Below are 18,246 nucleotides of genomic sequence, written 5' to 3' on the forward strand. Positions count from 1 at the left end.
TAGCCATATGAGGTTGTGTGAGTAAGGCAGAGATAGTAAACAGCCGTTAATGTTTTGTTCTGATTTTGCCATTCGATGTTTTCATCCAAAATCTAAAGGTTCCAAAGATATGGTATTTTGTGAAGACTTCAATAAATCTCATTTGTTATTGTCGGAAAACTCGGACTATTATTTTATGTCTATGCCTTGCAGCTTATCCGTATCTTAGTTGTTCTTTGATATCTGAGAGCTACGAACTGCATTCGATTGTTATGAAGAGGTCAGGTCGCCCATATTTTCTTATTTAGGCCACATCATCTTGAATGTATTCCTGCATGTGTCTAGGACCTCCTGTGTATGATGAGGGTAAGCTTATCATTGTTTCAATGTGGTCAGTGTTTCCGCCATTTATGATTGCGTCTCCAAGGTGGCTATATTTTTCCGTGTGTAGATTCTTCTGATTGATTCTTATGTAGATTATACGTCCCGCTTCTATTTTTGAATACATTTCTAGCAGGAACTGTTGAAATAAACGGCTAGTGTTGAGAATGTGATTGTATGTTTCATTGTCTCTGATCATTAAGCTGTAAGCATAGAACTCCTTTTAAGTGACTTCTTTTTGTTTCTACTCCTGTTTCAGGTTGGAGTTGATTCACATTAAATTTATATGCGTCCTCTCCGTGCGTATTGGAGCGCATCTTACGAACTGTGTGTCCCTGCAATGCGTTGTTGTCCTTCTCTTCTTCGTTGTAAAATTATGTCGTGGCTTGTGTTTCATTGACCGCAATTACGATGGCGACTTCGTCTACGTGAGGTGCATCACACCGGTTCGTGTTCTTCAAGTGGTCTCTTGTCGGCTCGAATTATAGCTTTGTAGATATCTGGAATCATTCGGTCTAGTGCTGTTTTGTATATGCGAATCAGTTAACTGTATTTGTGTAAGATCCTCTGTACGTCTTGGACTACTTTTCGTCTCAATCCACTGATATTTGTGCTTCGCTAATCAATTTGTGTTACTTGATTTCCGATTAAATATACTTGCAAAAATTTATGGTCTTCGTTGGCTAGTGGTAGTAATCATCCAGTGTTGTGACAGAAATGTCCTTGGACGAAAAAAAAAAACATAAAGATTTCTTCTCTTTCAGTGTTGCTCGAAGTGACACCGAAAGAACGCATTTGGCAGCAGGCTTTCTGCCCTTTTAAATTGTAAAGAAAGTGTTTTGATTCTGGAGTTTCCCAGCTAATATATTGTAAAAATTCCTGTGGAAGTGCTTCCAGCGGTGTTAATCGAATTTTTCCACTCACGCAACAGAATCCTTGCGTTTCGCTACTGAGTTTTTTCGCTTTGCAAAATTGTCACATGTTATCCACATTTCCGTTTACGACTTGTTTTTGTATGTTATATTTTTCGTCGGGTTGTAATGGAATGTTTCCGCGTCAACGCTTCACGTAGCATGATATTTTCATGGCTGACCTGAGTTCGCAGCCTTTACTATAATATTGTGCCGCAAATTCTTGATTCTTCAATTCGTTCATTTTCTTGAGCTTCTCATAGAGCTCATTTTCGCTAATTGGGAACTTAAACGTGCTTCTCGCTCTTCGACTGTTTTCGCCTTTTTCTTTCATAACTAGCAAAATTTCCCTCTGTTTTACGTTTGGCACTGTCTAAAATATAAATCTAATCAATTTTTTACTAAGAAATGCATTAAGTACATTTTACACGCTTTTCACACTTTATTTTCGATTTATATTCAGTCACTGTATCCCTTTGACTACTCACACTTCACTGTACGGTTTTATTGACTCACTGCACTACTTTTTCGGTTCCTTCCTTCCTCATTGATTACAAACTGACGTTCGGGCCCACGAAGGGTCTTACTATATATACCGCACCAATGGGTAACCCCACCAGTAGCGAATTCCAGAACACCAAAATGGCTTCGAATGAACCACAGTGTTCCAGAACATTTCACAAAGTTCGACAGTATTCTGGAATGTTCCACTATGATCTGGGATGTTCCGGGATGTTTCCGAACATTCTGTAATCTTCCCAAATATTCCAGACTTTTCCTGAATATTCCAGAACATCCCGGATCATTGTTGAACATTCCGCAACATTGTGGAATGTTGTGGAATGATCTCGAATACTGTCAAATGTGCTGGAATGGTTTTCGAATACTTTCGAATATTCTGAAATGTTTTAGAAATCTCTTGAGGACGAAACTGTAAGCCTTTATATCCTCAAAAGCACACTCTTCAGGTAAAAACGGGAACCTTCTTTATGGATGGAGAATAGAAGGCTACCCAACCGTATAATTCCATTGATCGTGCAGGCAATCGTTGGTGAGTTTTAGCGGCATGCACATTGATCACTTACTTTTATAATATGTATTTATTATAGCTTTGTTTAAAGCCGTGCATGGGACCATTGTGAAACCGAAATTTATATCTACTACCTTCAGGGTCCATGTTGGCTTATAAACTAGTTACTTGTGTTTGGTAACCAGCTTCTTCTGGAACTACTCCGATCCACACTAAATATTTCTTTGTTACTTATGGATAACATAGTGTCACGTTGCATGGCCATCACCTTGTTATGTATCGTGAATTCGTCTCACGCTCCGTGAATATCCCGACGTACGGAAACCCCATACCTAGCGGCAGTCGCAAACATCAGTAATAAGTAGATTGTGTTTACATGCTATCAGGTTACAGGTGCAGAAAGGTAGGTTCGACAATTGCTACTTGCTCCATATCAAGGGGAGTGGTCCCAAACATTACTGTGATGACAAGTGGAAATGATGTCCTCATACCACGGGTTCATTCTGATGGCTTAATTATTGTTTGTATTTAAAGTCAATGATTACAAAACAGAAGAAACGTCCACAATGGCCTAGCCAGACGCAATAAGCAGAATGCTAACACTTGTTCAGTTTTGTATCACAATCTTGAGAAATAATTACCTGCTGCTCAATATTGAAATGATAGATTTGCTGATCGTATTTTCAATTGCACTAGATTATTTAATTGTGTGTTGTGTTGTGTGTGTGTGTATGACTATTTATATTAAAAATATGGGTCAGATTGCATTTCTAAAGTACTAAAATATTTTCTGGGGATAAGAAAGAGTTTGGTGTTTCATAGCTTGAAAGTTTAGGACCTTACCATCACTACTTATGGGACACACACACACAGACACACACACACACACACACACACACACACACACACACACACACACATACAGCTTAAAAAGGGGGGTCTTCAGGTTGGTGGAATGACCGCACTGAAGGTCTCTACGAGCAGGTGGACTCGTCTAATGACGTGATTGAGGAAAAAATGGGAGTCGGCATAAGAGCATCCAGTGTTACAGTCAGAATTTAACGGAGATGTCAAAGGGTTGCAGTCAAGTAAGGCAGAAAGAACAGATTGGTGTGTAATATCTGTGAGACTGGAGACTTGCCGACAAAGTTTCTTGAAAATATCATTCACACGATCCCGACGATAGTGAGACCAGAAAAGTGCATAAATTATCGAACATTCAACTTTACATTCCAAGAATGACAGTTGCTGACAAGAATTTTATACAGAAGAATGGAAAAGAAAATCGAGGAGCTGTTACAGAAGCACAGTTTGGCTTTTGGAAATTTAGAGATAGCTAAAGAATTCCGACGTCGAACTCATAGTGCAAGGGAGAAGAATCACGATACGCTCATAAGATTTTTCGCTTTGAAAGAAACGTTCGGCAGGTAATGTGGTATAAGATATTCAAAATTCTGAGAAAAATAGCAGTACGTTATAGGGAAAAATGGTCAGTATACAACATGTGGAAGAACCAAGAGGGAACAGTAACAATGGAAGAACAAGACGGAAGTGCTCTCATTAAAAAGTGTATAATACAAGGGTGTAGCCTTTCACCCCCACTATTCAATCCATGCATAGAGGAAGTAATGAGAAAACTAAAAAAAATCAAGAAAGATATTACAATTCAGGGATGTCATTGACAAATTTCTTTGATAACACTGCCATCATTTGTGAAAGTGAAAAATCACGAACGTTCCGAACGGAATAACAGTCTAGTGAGTTAAAAATATGATCCTAGCACATTTCAGACATTAATTCTGTCATTTTCAATCAAAATTTGAGAACTTTTGCATGTCTCAACCTATATGTTGTAATAAAGAGGTTATGTTAAGTGGAAGAAAACAGAAGAAAGACGAAATTTATGAGGCGTAGGTGAAATTAGCAATTAACTTAATATCAGATCTTGATAACACGAAGTAGGCCAAGTCAAGCAATTCTGAAACGTTGAAAGCAAAATACAGTAACACATGATCGACGAAGCAGGGAGAACAAAATAAGCGACTTAGCACAGAAAAGAGACCATTTTTGGCCTAGAGAAGCCGGCTTAGAAATTTCTGTAAATGTACATTAGGAGCGCGGCAATTTTTGGTACTGAACAGTGAGTTATGGGAAACCTGGAGAAGATCAGAATAGAAGCATTTGAGATGTATTGCCACAAAAGGATACTGAAAATTAGATGAACTGATAAGTAACGTCAAGGTTCTGTGCGGATCATCGAGGAGAGAAACATGCGGATGGGAGAGTATGATAGGAAGTGTATTAAGACATCAAGTAGTATTTGAGGGAGCAGTAGAAGGTAAGAATTGTTGGGGAAGACAGAAGTTGGAATACATCCAAAAAATAATTGAGTATATTGGTTGCAAGTGCTACTCTGAGATGAAGAGCTTGGCAGAAGAGAGGAAATTATGGCGGTCGCAACGAATCAGTCACAAGAATGATTTTTTTAATCCTTATTGTTACAAATCAACTACATTGCTTTCAGTTCACCGCATATTGGACAATGAAATACTTCGTCAAGTAGAATACACACAAATTTTAAAATGATAGCGCCAGTCCCTCCTGTAGTTTGTCGTTTCTAGAACTTGATGTCACACTACTCTTACACATTTCAAAAAACAAAAACAAAAATTTTAAGAATACAAAAGAACAGGGTAAGATAAGTGTGTGTGTACATTTAACTGTCTCAATTATTTAGTGAATCAAAAGATGCAACTTACTAACTAGTTCATAGAGTACTGGAATATTCTTATTTCAAAATCTGAAACTTGATCAGCGTACATAACCTGAATCATGATTCCTCCTATACAGTCCTATTGTGTTTAACGTTCCTTTACACTGACGGTTGATGTTCTCTGAAAGAGATAACATGAAAAGAATTTTCATGTAAATACGGGAAATGACAACCAGTCAAGTGACTAATATATCCGTAATGGAAAAGCCGAAAAAGAATTATCAGCCTGTGACTAGAAAGTTGTCGCCATCTTGAATAGGAAACCATTTGAAATGAGCACAGCTTGTGGGGACTGCTGGAAACGTAAATTAAGGACAGTAAACTCTTCATTATCTATGACCTCAATCTTCTTCTTCTCTATATATCAACGGCAATGTCCTAACTGACTTACTGACTCACTGTCGCCCACCCCAAATCATTATAGATAGAAACTTGAAATCTGGAGAAAGTATGGATCTTACAGTGTAGGCGGTCATAAAGAAAGGAATACGTGTTTCAGAATTTTTAGGAATGTAGCCCTACGGGGGTGTATTTGTGGATGAAAAATTTTTCTGAAAATATGTCATTATTGAAGAACTACTAAAGGATTTTTAAGGCTACATCTGTGACAAGTGGTATTTGACTTCTCGGTTAGAAACAAAAAAAAAGTGTTTCATTGTTTCTGGAAATTGAACCCCTAAGGGAGTGCAGTAGGGGATGAAAATTTTTAAGAAAATATTTCGTTATATTCAAAAAAAAAATAATTAAAGCTAAATTAATGAAAATTGGTATTTCACTTCTCGGTTGGATATAAAGAAATATGTGTTACCGGATAAAATTTGCTATGGAAATATCTCCACAAGAACTCAAAACGCATGACTAACAAAAAACTAGAACTCAAGCTACCAGAATCGCTTTTTGATCAGAAGTACCTTCGGAAAAAACCAATCTCATATGTCTTTAATTAATGTGGAAAGCGTAGAAGGTGTTGCAGTTTGTGAACAACGTAAAAATTCGATTAAATAAAAACAAAACAAAAACTCGGCAAGCCAAACAGTCTACGCGAGCGAAGCAGTGGCGCTAAGCTAGTAACAAATGTGACGTGACCTCCGAATGATTTCACGCTGTTACTCCTCTCGCGCTACTTCAGAAGGTACAGGTACGATATGAAATACGGCGAATTACTCCTCTCATTATAAATAGAAAGAATGATTACTAATTGCTAATAACTCTAACACTTGGTTCAAGAATCATAAAAGAAGGTTGTATACATGGAAGAATCCTGGAGATACTAAAAGGTATCAGATAGATTATGTAATGGTAAGGCAGAGATTTAGGAACCAGGTTTTAAGTTGTAAGACATTTCCAGGGGCAGATGTGGACTCTGACCACAAACTATTGGTTATGAACTGTAGATTAAAACTGAAGAAACTGCAAAAAGGTGGGAAATTAAGGAGATGGGACCTGGATAAACTGACTAAACCAGAGGTTGTACAGAGTTACAGGGAGAGCATAAGGGAACAATCGACAGGAATGGGGGAAGAAATACAGTAGAAGAAGAATGGGTAGCTCTGAGGGATGAAGTAGTGAAGGCAGCAGAGGATCTAGTAGGTATAAAGACGAGGGCTAATAGAAATCCTTGGGTGAAAAAAGAAATGCAGTAAATAAAGCAGCCAAAAAGGAATACAAACGTCTCAAAAATGAGATCGACAGGAAGTGCAAAATGGCTAAGCAGGGATGGCTAGTGGACAAATGTAAGGATGTAGAGGCTTATCGCACTAGGGGCAAGATAGATACTGCCTACATGAAAATTAAAGAGACCTTTGGAGAAAAGAGAGCCACTTGTATGAATATCAAGAGCTCCGATGGAAACCCAGTTCTTAGCAAAGAAGGGAAAGCAGAAAGGTGGATGGAGTATATAGAGGGTCTATACAAGGGCGATGTACTTGAGGACAATATTACGGAAATGGAAGAGGATGTAGATGAAGATGAAATGGGAGATACGATATTGCGTGAAGAGTTTGGCAGAGAGTCGAAACAAGGCCCCGGGAGTAGACAACATTCCATTGGAACTACTGACGGCCTTGGGAGAGCCAGTCCTGACAAAACTCTATCATCTGGTGAGCAAGATGTATGAGACAGGTGAAACACCCTCAGACTTCAAGAAGAATATAATAATTCCAATCCCAAAGAAGGCAGGTGTTAACAGATGTGAAAATTACCGAACTAACAGTTTAATAACTCGCAGCTGCAAAATACTAACGCGAATTCTTTACAGACGAATGGAAAAACTGGTAGAAGCCGACCTCGGGGAAGATCAGTTTGGATTCCGTAGAAATGTTGGAACAAGTGAGGCAATACTGACCCTACGACTTATCTTAGAAAATAGATTAAGGAAAGGCAAACCTACGTATCTAGCATTTGTAGACTTAGAGAAAGCTTTTGACAATGTTGACTGGAATACTCTCTTTCAAATTTGAAGGTGGCAGGGGTAAAATACAGGGAGCGAAAGGCTATTTACAATTTGTACAGAAGCCAGATGGCAGTTATAAGAGTCGAGGGGCATGAAAGGGAAGCAGCGGTTGGGAAGGATGGGAGGCAGGGTTGTAGCCTGTCCCCGATGTTATTCAATCTGTATATTGAGCAAGCAGTAAAGGAAACAAAAGAAATATTCGGAGTAAGTATTAAAATCCATGGAGAAGAAATAAAAACTTTGAGGTTCGCCGATGACATTGTAATTCCGTCAGAGACAGCAAAGGACTTGGAAGAGCAGTTGAACGGAATGGACAGTGTCTTGAAAGGAGGATATAAGATGAACATCAACAAAAGCAAAACGAGGATAATGGAATGTGGTCACATTAAGTCGGGTGATGCTGAGGGAATTAGATTAGGAAATGAGACACTTAAAGTAGTAAAGGAGCTTTGCTATTTGGGGAGCCAAATAACTGCTGATGGTCGAAGTAGAGAGGATATAAAATGTACACTGGCAATGCTAAGGAAAGCGTTTCTGAAGAAGAGATATTTGTTAACATCGAGTATAGATTTAAGTGTCAGGAAGTCGTTCCTGAAAGTATTTGTACGGAGTGTAGCCATGTATGGAAGTGAAACGTGGACGATAAATAATTTAGACAAGAAGAGAATAGAACCTTTTGAAATGTGGTGCTACAGAAGAATGCTGAAGATTAGATGGGTAGATCACATAACTAATGAGGAGGTACTGAATAGGATTGGGGAGAAGAGGAGTTTGTGGCACAACTTGACAAGAAGAAGGGACCGGTTGGTAGGACATGTTCTGAGGCATCAAGGGATCACAAATTTAGCATTGGAGGGTAAAAATCGTAGAGGGCGACCTAGAGATGAATACATTAAACAGATTCAGAAGGATGTAGGTCGCAGTAGGTACTGGGAGATGAAGAAGCTTGCACAGGATAGAATAGCATGGAGAGCTGCATCAAACCAGTCTCAGGACTGAAGACCACAACAGCAACTCTAAATGTAAACCTTAACATTCTTCCTTCTATAAAGCGTCTGTTAGAGGAGCTCATTGGTCACCTTTGCAGTACATATCCCTCTTTAAGGCACATGGACGTGTATGAAGTCCTCAAGTTTGTATATCGATCTTCTATAATCACATTTCTGCCAACCACATGAGGTACCAGCGTTACTTCGCATTTACCGATACCTGATCATGTATGAAGCATTTCCTTTTGCCGCAAAACAGCATTTCTTACCGATTTCGAGTAGAAGCAGATCTTTTTTGTCAATGATGTGAAAGTATCGTAGCAGACTGTAGATTCAGGTCGAACACAAGTACATATACAATGAGTACAAGGAAACACTGAGAGAAAACTCAATAAACAAACCATGTGTCAAACACCAACTGTTTTCTGCTGAAACACGCCATCAGTTATCGTCTGTTTCACAGTGATGACATCAGAGACTAATCCACATTTTTAATTTTACTACGTGTTTTGCAATGCTGTAGAGCAGCAGAATTTCATGAGCAGAGTGTGCGGCCGTGATTTTGCTAAAGCGTAACGTGACCCATTCCTGGAATACGAGCAATAAATCCTGTTGACGCAGGTGTGGTGTCTCGTACAGGTATAAAATGTTATATAAAATGGGCTGCAGTCTGCAGCGCTTGACGGTCTGATTGCGAATCAATACGGTATATTTTTAGGACAATATGGAGGCCTGATTCACTACTGAAGTTAACATTATTGTAAGAATTAATTACATGCAATGAACATAAAATTCTGAACAAACAGTACATACGTGTAAGATGGCACAGATGGAGGAAATCATTTCTGACTGATAATCGTAGTAGGGGAACATCATAAGGAATTATGAATGAGATATCCGCACGAATGAAAACAAAAACCTACAGTTCATTCATTTCTGTATATGGTAGGGTGCTTAAGGATGGAAGTATGTGGTAAGGAAGTAGTCTATAAAAATTGTGTGTTCATTTCTTTGTCCGTGCATATAAAACCATGCAACTTCGCTCGTCTTAATCAATAATTGCGTGTACCTGATAGATCGCAGTAAGACGTCGATTCTGAAACACTTCAGAGGAAAATGTTAAGGAAGTGTATATCTAATCACCATAAACTTAAGTTTTTCCCTTATCTTTACAACAGTGAAATAAATAAATCGTGATTATGGCTACTTCAGTTGACCCCAAAGAGCTGAAAATATGACTGATCGGTATTTGTACTGTAAGTTAACATTAACTGAACAACATAGTAATATGGTCGGCAGTTCCTAAAAGGTGACAAATTGCATGTGAGCCAATTAATTTTTATTATAATCCTCTTCATGTAAAACCCTGTTACAAGAATGACGACAGTCACTAACTATGTGGAAATAAAAATTTTAGTTATGGAGCAGAAAAATTTGGTTATAATGGCACGCATAAATGTGGATTTAGAAACGCCTTAGTATGGCAACAAACAGAATATCAAATCGGTAACTGCTGTATCTATCAATAATTCCAATGCGTGACCTTACTGTAATCTCATTGTAACAATTTCATTCAAATAAAGCCTTTTAATTATCAAAATATTACTTTTACTATTTAATCATTGAGACTTCAGTAGATTCGGGTAAGCAACACCGCGTCATCATAAGGCTAGAATACAACAGCAAGTATATTGATACATTTAATAACAATAAACCAAATTAAGCAGTCCCATCCAAATAATACTAAAGTACTGCAGTTTAACAGCTTGTACACTTTCAGAAATTCTCTTAAACGTCGAAACTTATTTTATTACTGTAGCTTAAGTTGTGATTAATGAGAGAATCACATCAGACTAATCTGAACTTTCATTTACTTTTACTTTCTGATTATGTAAATCGACATCTTTCTTTTCTTTTAAATCAACAGTCGTTGCATGACACTCGGAATATGGAACTACACGATCAGAGCGCAGCTCCACTTGGAAAAATGACTTTTAGTGCTACATGTCACACAAATATTGGTCGACCATATAACACAAAACAATGTCAAGCCATTTATACGTCTAACAGAGTTGCTGCAGATACGAAGTAGTAGCATGGATGCAACAGCGTTCCAGCTTTCTATAATGTGACAACATGCTTCCTGATGCTAAAGTTTCTGGTACTTGCATTGGCCAAGAGATGGTTACTACCTGGCAGGTCTATCACGCGAAGACATCTTGGAGTTTGCTGAGTAGCAACCGTTATGTTTCAGTCTCTTTATCCTGGAGTGTGACTTGTGACACTCGTCTGGACGGCTAACACTAGACTCCTCCTAGGCCTCCATTATAATTTCAAAGACACAACTGTGATCTACCATTGAGACTTTCAGAATTAATGTAATACTGTGTCCTTAACATGTCCTTGACTTGCACCTACCAAAGTACTCTCACAGAACTATTCTAGATTTGACTCCATAGTGGAGTTAACAATGTTTACGTTTTTTTGGCATTTTTCGCAATATTTACACTGTATTCAATATTATTAGTCAAAATGAATAATAATGACATGAACGCATGTAATAGAAATAAGATAAAATATTTTCTTAGTAGTAACTGTGTTGCAGTGTCGCTTATGCTGACAAGGAACTAGATAAGATAATAATTTTGGGATCTTGGTTTTATTCTCATTTCCTTCAACAGATGACCAAGTTGCTCTTTGATGTCTACGTTCCTTTTAATTTACTCTCTCGTAATGGTTTGCACATACTGTAAGGCAGAATTTTAAGTCATTTCACTCGATGTTGCTCATTACTGACGGATTTGTGACGTTCCGTTGAAGCTAGTCGCTCAAGCCAGTGGACTAAATTCTTGGTTTAACCCTGTGATACCAAATGTTCCACTTTAATCTGTGGCCTGAAACTGATTGGTCGAATTTGTAGGAAGTAATCGATCAGAAAATCCCCATTTCTTCGAGCATGGAACATCTAACAGTAAAAATAATAAAAGAGAATTTCATGTTCAAAACTTATGTATTTTTATAATATCAAATTTTTCGCATACAGCCATAATACACCAACACAAGTGAGACTACATATGTTGATTCTTTCATGTCTACACGCAGGCTAATAAAGACTACAATTGCTGTTTCATATGTCACAAAACATACGCTAACATATTCCAAATGACTGGTGTAAAACTCAGAAACTTGCTTCAGTACACTGTCCGATAATCTTTCATCGAATTACAGAACTATAAAATATTTCATTTAACGTTATATAAGCTTGGTTTGTATTCCGTCATATAAATGCTTTACAAGAGGTAAGGGAATGGAGGGGACCCTTTTAATAGTAAGCACCGCTACGAATTATCACAAGGTGTTTGGTTTAGGCAGCTGACTGGTCTCCATTTTCTTTGGTTTTTTTTTTTGTTTTTTGTTTTATTTTTGAGTTATCAGTCTTCTCACTGGTTTTATGCGGCCCGCCACGAATTGCTCTCCCTTGTCAACTGTTCATCTCTGAGTAGCATTTGCAACCTACGTCCTCATTTATTTGTGGATGTATTCCAATCTTTGCCTTCCACTACAGTTTTTGCCCTTTACAGCTCCCCTACTGTGGAAGTCATTCCCTGATGTCTTAACAGATGTCGTATCAGCTTGTCTCATCTCCTTGTCAGTGTTTTCCACGTATTCCTTTCCTCTCCGATTTTGTGCAGCACTTCTCGTTCTTTAATTTGTCAGTCCACCTAATTTTCAATATTCGTCTGTAGCATGACATATCAAATGCCTCGATTCTCGTCTGTTCCGGTTTTCCTACTCTCCATGTTTCCCTACCGTACAATACTGCGTTCCAAAGGTACATTTTCAGAAATTTCTTCATCAGATTAAGGCTTGTGTCTGATACTAGTAGATTTCTCTTGGCCAGGAATGCCCTTTTTGCCAGTGCTGGTCCGCATATGGTAGCCTCCTTGCTCGCCCGTCATGGGTTATTTTGCTGCCTAGGTAGCAAAATTCCTTAACTTCATCTGCTTCGTTGACCATCAGTCCTGATGTTAAGTTCCTCGCTGCTCTCATTTCTGCCACGTTTCATTACTTTCGTCTTTCTTCGATTTACTCTCAGTCCATATTGTGTATTCATCACACTGTTCTTTCCGTTCAACCAATCGTGTAATTTTTTTTTCACTCAGCATGACAGTGTCGTTAGTGAATTGTATCATTGATATCCTTTCACATTGAATTTTAAATCCACTCCTGAACCTTTCTTTTATTTCCATCATTGCTTGTTCGACGTACAGATTGAACAACAGGGCGAAACACGACATCCCTGTCTTACAACCTGTTTAATCCGACCACTCCGTTCTTGGTAGTCCACTCTTACTATTCCCACTTCGCCCTTGTGCATACACATCAAAAAAAGTTTTGCATCACCCCGGCTCCCAGAAGTAAGGAAGATAAACGTTGTCTGTGGATATTGCATCATACTCGTGGTCCCTTTGACTGTTCACAGATGTCATTAAACCCGCCCAACGATGTAAACAACCATGCATGAGCAGCGCCTATTAGACGGAGGGGGTCCGACAGCCGACCAACGAAGGAGGTACACGGCTCGTGTTGTCTATGGTTCAACAATGCCTAGACGGTCAATACCGCATTGTTACTTTGTGCCAAGAATGGCTCTCAACAAGGGAAGTGTCTAAGCGTCCCGGAGTGAACCAAAACGATGTTGTTAGGACATGGAGGAGATACAGAGAGACAGGAACTGTCGATGACATGCCTCGCTCAGGCCGCCCAAAGGCTACTTTTACAGTGGACGACAGCTACCTACGTATTATGGCTCGGAAGAACCCTGATAGCAACGCCACCAAGTTGAATAACGTTTTCGTGCAGCCACAGGCCGTCGTGTTCCGACTAAAACTGTGCGTAATAGGCTGCATGATGCGCAACTTCACTCCCGATTTCCATGGTGAGGCCCATCTTTGCAACCACGACACCATGCAGCGCGGTACAGATGGGCCCAACAACATGCCGTATGGACCGCTCTGGATTGGCATCACGTTCTCTTCACCGATGAGTGCCGCATATGCCTTCAACCAGACAATCGTCGGGGACGTGTTTGGAGGCAACCCAATCGGGCTGAACGCCTTCGACACACTGTCCAGCGAGTGTAGCAAGGTGGAGGTTCCCTGCTGTTTTGGGGTGCCTTTATGTCGGGCCGACGTACGCCGCTGGTGGCCATGGAAGGCCCCTTAACGGCTGTACGATACATGAATGCCATCCTCCGACCGATAGTGGAACCATATTGGCAGCATATTGGCGAGGCATTCGTCTTCAAGGACGCCATTTCGTGCCCCCCATCGCGTACATCTTGTGAATGACTTCCTTCAGGATTACGACATCGCTCGACTAGAGTGGCCAACATGTTCTCCAGACTTGAACCCTATCAAACATGCCTGGGCTAGATTGAAAACTGTTTATGGACGACGTGAACCACCAACCACTCTGAGGGATCTACGCCGAATCGCCGTTGAGGAATGAGACAATCTGGACCAACGGTGCCTTGATGAACTTGTGGACAGTATGCATTAACGCATGAGGACGTGCTACTGGGTGTTAGAGGTACCGGAGTGTACAACAATCTGGACCATCACCTCTGAAGGTCTCGCTGTATGGTGGTACAACATGCAACGTGTGGTTTTCATGAGCAATAAAAAGGGCGGAAATGATGTTTATGTTGATCTCTATTCCAATTTTCTATACAGGTTCCAGAACCCTCGGAACCAAGCTGATGCAATCTTTTTGATTTATGCATAATACCCATATGGCCCTTTACATTAACCCTATTTTTCTCAGAATTTTGGATATCCTTCAACATTTTACGTTGTCGAACGCTTTTTCCAGGTCGACAAATCTTAGGAACGTGTCTTAATTTTTCTTTAGTCTTGTTTCCATTGTCTCTCGCAACGACAGAATTGCCTCTCTGGTGCCTTTACCTTTCCTAAAGTCAAACATTGTCATCCAACACATCCGCAATTTTCTTTTCCGTCCTTCTGTATATTATTCTTATCAGTAACTTAAATGCATGAACTATTAAGCTGATTGTGCAATAATCCTCGTACTTGGCAGATCTGAAATCTTAGGAATTGTGCGGATGATATTCTTCCGAAAGTCAGTGGTACTCTGGCAGATTCATACATTCTACATATCAACGTGAATAATCGTTTTGTTGTCACTTTTCCCGATGATTTTAGAAAATCTGGTGGAATGTTATCTATCCCTTCTGCCTTATTTAAAGTCCTCAAAGCTCTCTTAATTCTAATCCTAATACTGAATCCCCTATGTCTTCTAAATTGACTCCTGTTTCTTCTTCTATATCAGACAAATCTCCTCCCTCAGAGACCTTCAATGTACTCTTTCCACCTATCCGCTCTCTCCTCTGCGTTTAACAGTCGAATTCTGTTGCACCCTTAATGTTACGACACCCTTGCTTTTAATTTCGGCGAAGGTTGTTTAGACTTTTGTATATGCTGAGTCACTCCTTCCGACAATCATTTATTTTCCGATTTCTTCACATTTTTCATGCGGCGATTATGTCTTAGCTTCCCCTCACTTCCGGTTTATTACATTCCTCAGCGACTGAATTTCTCTGAACATTGTTGTACCTCCTTCGTTTGTCGATCAACTGAAGTACTTCTTCTGTTAGCCGTGGTTTCTTCGCAGTAGCGATGCGTTCTCACAGCGGACAATTGCAAGTGTAAACCACCCACTGCCAGCAGCTCCATTTGCGACATCGAGTGAAAAATTAACTCGACATCCACGGAAAAAAATAGGTCCTTTAGGAATAACGGATTGTGCAGTGCCATTTGTTCCAAGTTTATTTTCCAGGCTAATTATGTGTTTATACACTGGCGTGCGGTGGCGACGTTGACGATACACACGTCGACGGGGCATAGTGCTTCAATGCTGTTGCAGATAGAGCTCACAGCGGAATGGTTCCGTCCTTTCCAAATTCTGTGATTGCCCGTTTTAGAGGTGTCCATTCCTCTTCAGCTGTACTGGCTACTGAGCTGTACATTATTGCTGTATCTGTAGCCTTAGACAACTTCAGGAGTATCTCGTCATTCCTTCCGTATCCCACTTCTTTACGTATTGTTTCCTCCTGACTAATTTCTTAAACTTCAGCCTGTAGAACCCTGTGGCTTCAATCTTTCTTACGTTGGAACCCCAATAGCGTCTATGCATTCTCATTTTTCATTGTTTTACCATTTTATTTATAACTTGTATGACCCATTTTATTCTTAGTTGTGACGTGGATGTGGCAGGGTCGAGGTCAGATACTAGAAAATAAAATATAGAAGTAACGTTGACTAAGTCAGTATTAGTGTTCCACAAGCAGTCATTGAAGTTTCAGAGACGTCATGCATAAAATTATAATGTTTCACAAATTTTCATTCTTCGCTGATTCTGTGGAGTGCTTCCTCATTTATGTCCAGTTAATTTTCATCATAGTTTTGTAAATCTCGTGTATAACCCTCGGAAACAAGTCTCTTCTCATTCTCCATAAGGCCATGATTCATTTTCGTGCAACGCTATGTCCCACGCGTACGTTCTCTTTCACAAATAAAGTTCTGTGTCTGATACCGGCATACTTCTTTTAAATACATCAGATCTAAATTTGTAGTATAAACGTGGGAGTGCCGTGGCTGTTATGGCCTGTGTGAGTGCTTCCTCTAATGGCTCTACACAAGGGAAGCCGAAATACGACTATGTTCAATGCACGTACTACCTGCACTTGTAAGCGTTTCAAGTACTTCTCATTAAGCCTCTGCTTGCGTTCCTACTCTAATTGGAATACCGTGCAAGCCAGCATTAACGTGCGGCCCTATTGCTGTAACAAATAGGTCTCACGGCCGTAGTTAAACACACAGAGCCAACCTACGAAGTTTATGTCAGACGCAAAACTAAAGTGAGTTTCCTTTTTAAATATCTGTCAGTATTAGTCTCTATGAAACAGGCGACTCCTGTCTTTAAAGTCTCATGACTGAAAAACTTCCATCTATGTCCTGCGTTACGTATAACGTATACTTTTCTTGACATACCCTTTTCCTCTTCATACAACACCATCTAAGAGTGTGCGTAAATAAGTAAGATACCTAAGGTATTAGCGTCTTTGGAAGCCCGGGAGAAACGAGCGGAAGAAAATTTACAGTGGTCCGATGTTCGAATATATTTCTACGAATCCTTCGATTAAGATACAATAACTCCCACAAACATTTTCTCACGGAATCTGCACCAAAAGGTTTGCAGAAGGAGAGTCGGGAAGCGTTTTTCAGGGCAGATTCCTTAGAGAACGCGAGAATCTAGTTCAAATGGTTCAAATGGCTCTGAGCACTATGGGACTCAACTGCTGAGGTCATTAGTCCCCTAGAACTTAGAACTAGTTAAACCTAACTAACCTAAGGACATCACAAACATCCACGCCCGAGGCAGGATTCGAACCTGCGACCGTAGCGGTCTTGCGGTTCCAGACTGCAGCGCCTTTAACCGCATGGCCACTTCGGCCGACGAGAATCTAGTTGTCTGTCTACTAATCGTGTAAAATATGCTGTCAATGATTTTGTTACTAAATATCGGCATATAGTGATAATTGACATCTCTCAGAATTCCAACCGAATGACAGTCTACAAATACAATAATATTTTGAACACCTCTTGAATGGAATCAGCAGTCTCATGGGCATAGAATATGGACTGAGAATAAACCGAACAAAGACGAAGAGATTAGCGAAAAACGTAACAACAAGATCAGGAACCACGAAGTAGACGAAGGTAGGGTACCGTGCAAGCCAAGTTACACATGATGGGCGAAACAAAGCTACAAGAAGGAGCCCAGCATAGGCAAAAACAGCGTTTTTAGACGAGAAGTGTCTGCTGGTATCAAACATCGGTATCAATGTGAAGAAGACGTTTCTGAGAATGTACGTTAGGAGCACGGCATATATAAATCTGGCGATGAGGAAATAGCCGTGCCATTCGACGCAGCACGCAGTAAACTAACATACAGTGTGTTGGATGTGTAAGAGTAAATATTTTTATAGTTGCTGAGGACAGTGTACTGTACAACATTACATCTGTTTTTACATCAATTTCAGACTAATAATTAATTGATATTAGATGTAGTATGTTTTTAGTTTGACTAGTACCTCTAAGTGCATGTGGCAAGACCTTCAAGAATTTTTCCATTAATGGTTATTTTCCCCTGCGCAGCAGCTCAGGTGTTGAAGTATGAACACTTGGATGCAAAGCAGGAAGTCTCTGCAGACAGGCGTAGTCCACTTAGTCGTGTAGTTACGACGGCCCTGCGGAAGACTGTTCGATACACAGAAAAACAATTATCATATTGAAATTGATACATGTTAAGGTACCAATGATCACAATATCCGCATTCATTCCTCTGATATACTGTATGTTGAATCTATGCGTCGTTTGTCAAGAATAGTTAAGAAACATTTTGTTGAAATTGGATCAGAAGTCTACGCACTATCACTTTGTGTGATAAAGTGCTAATTCATACTAACTGCTCTGTCTTGTAAATAATCCACTGTGCTACACCCAAGTTCATTGATAGTTTAATATCTTTCATTTTTTATCCTCTTAATAGCAACTTTAGTCACATATCTCGTTCAATATAGACATTACTCTACCTTGTCCGTACTTGGTTACCTGTTCTATGCACCTGTTTTACTCAGCAGACAGACA

Source organism: Schistocerca nitens, chromosome 5 (genome assembly GCF_023898315.1).
Source record: "Schistocerca nitens isolate TAMUIC-IGC-003100 chromosome 5, iqSchNite1.1, whole genome shotgun sequence".
NCBI classification, from domain to species: Eukaryota; Metazoa; Arthropoda; class Insecta; order Orthoptera; family Acrididae; genus Schistocerca; species Schistocerca nitens.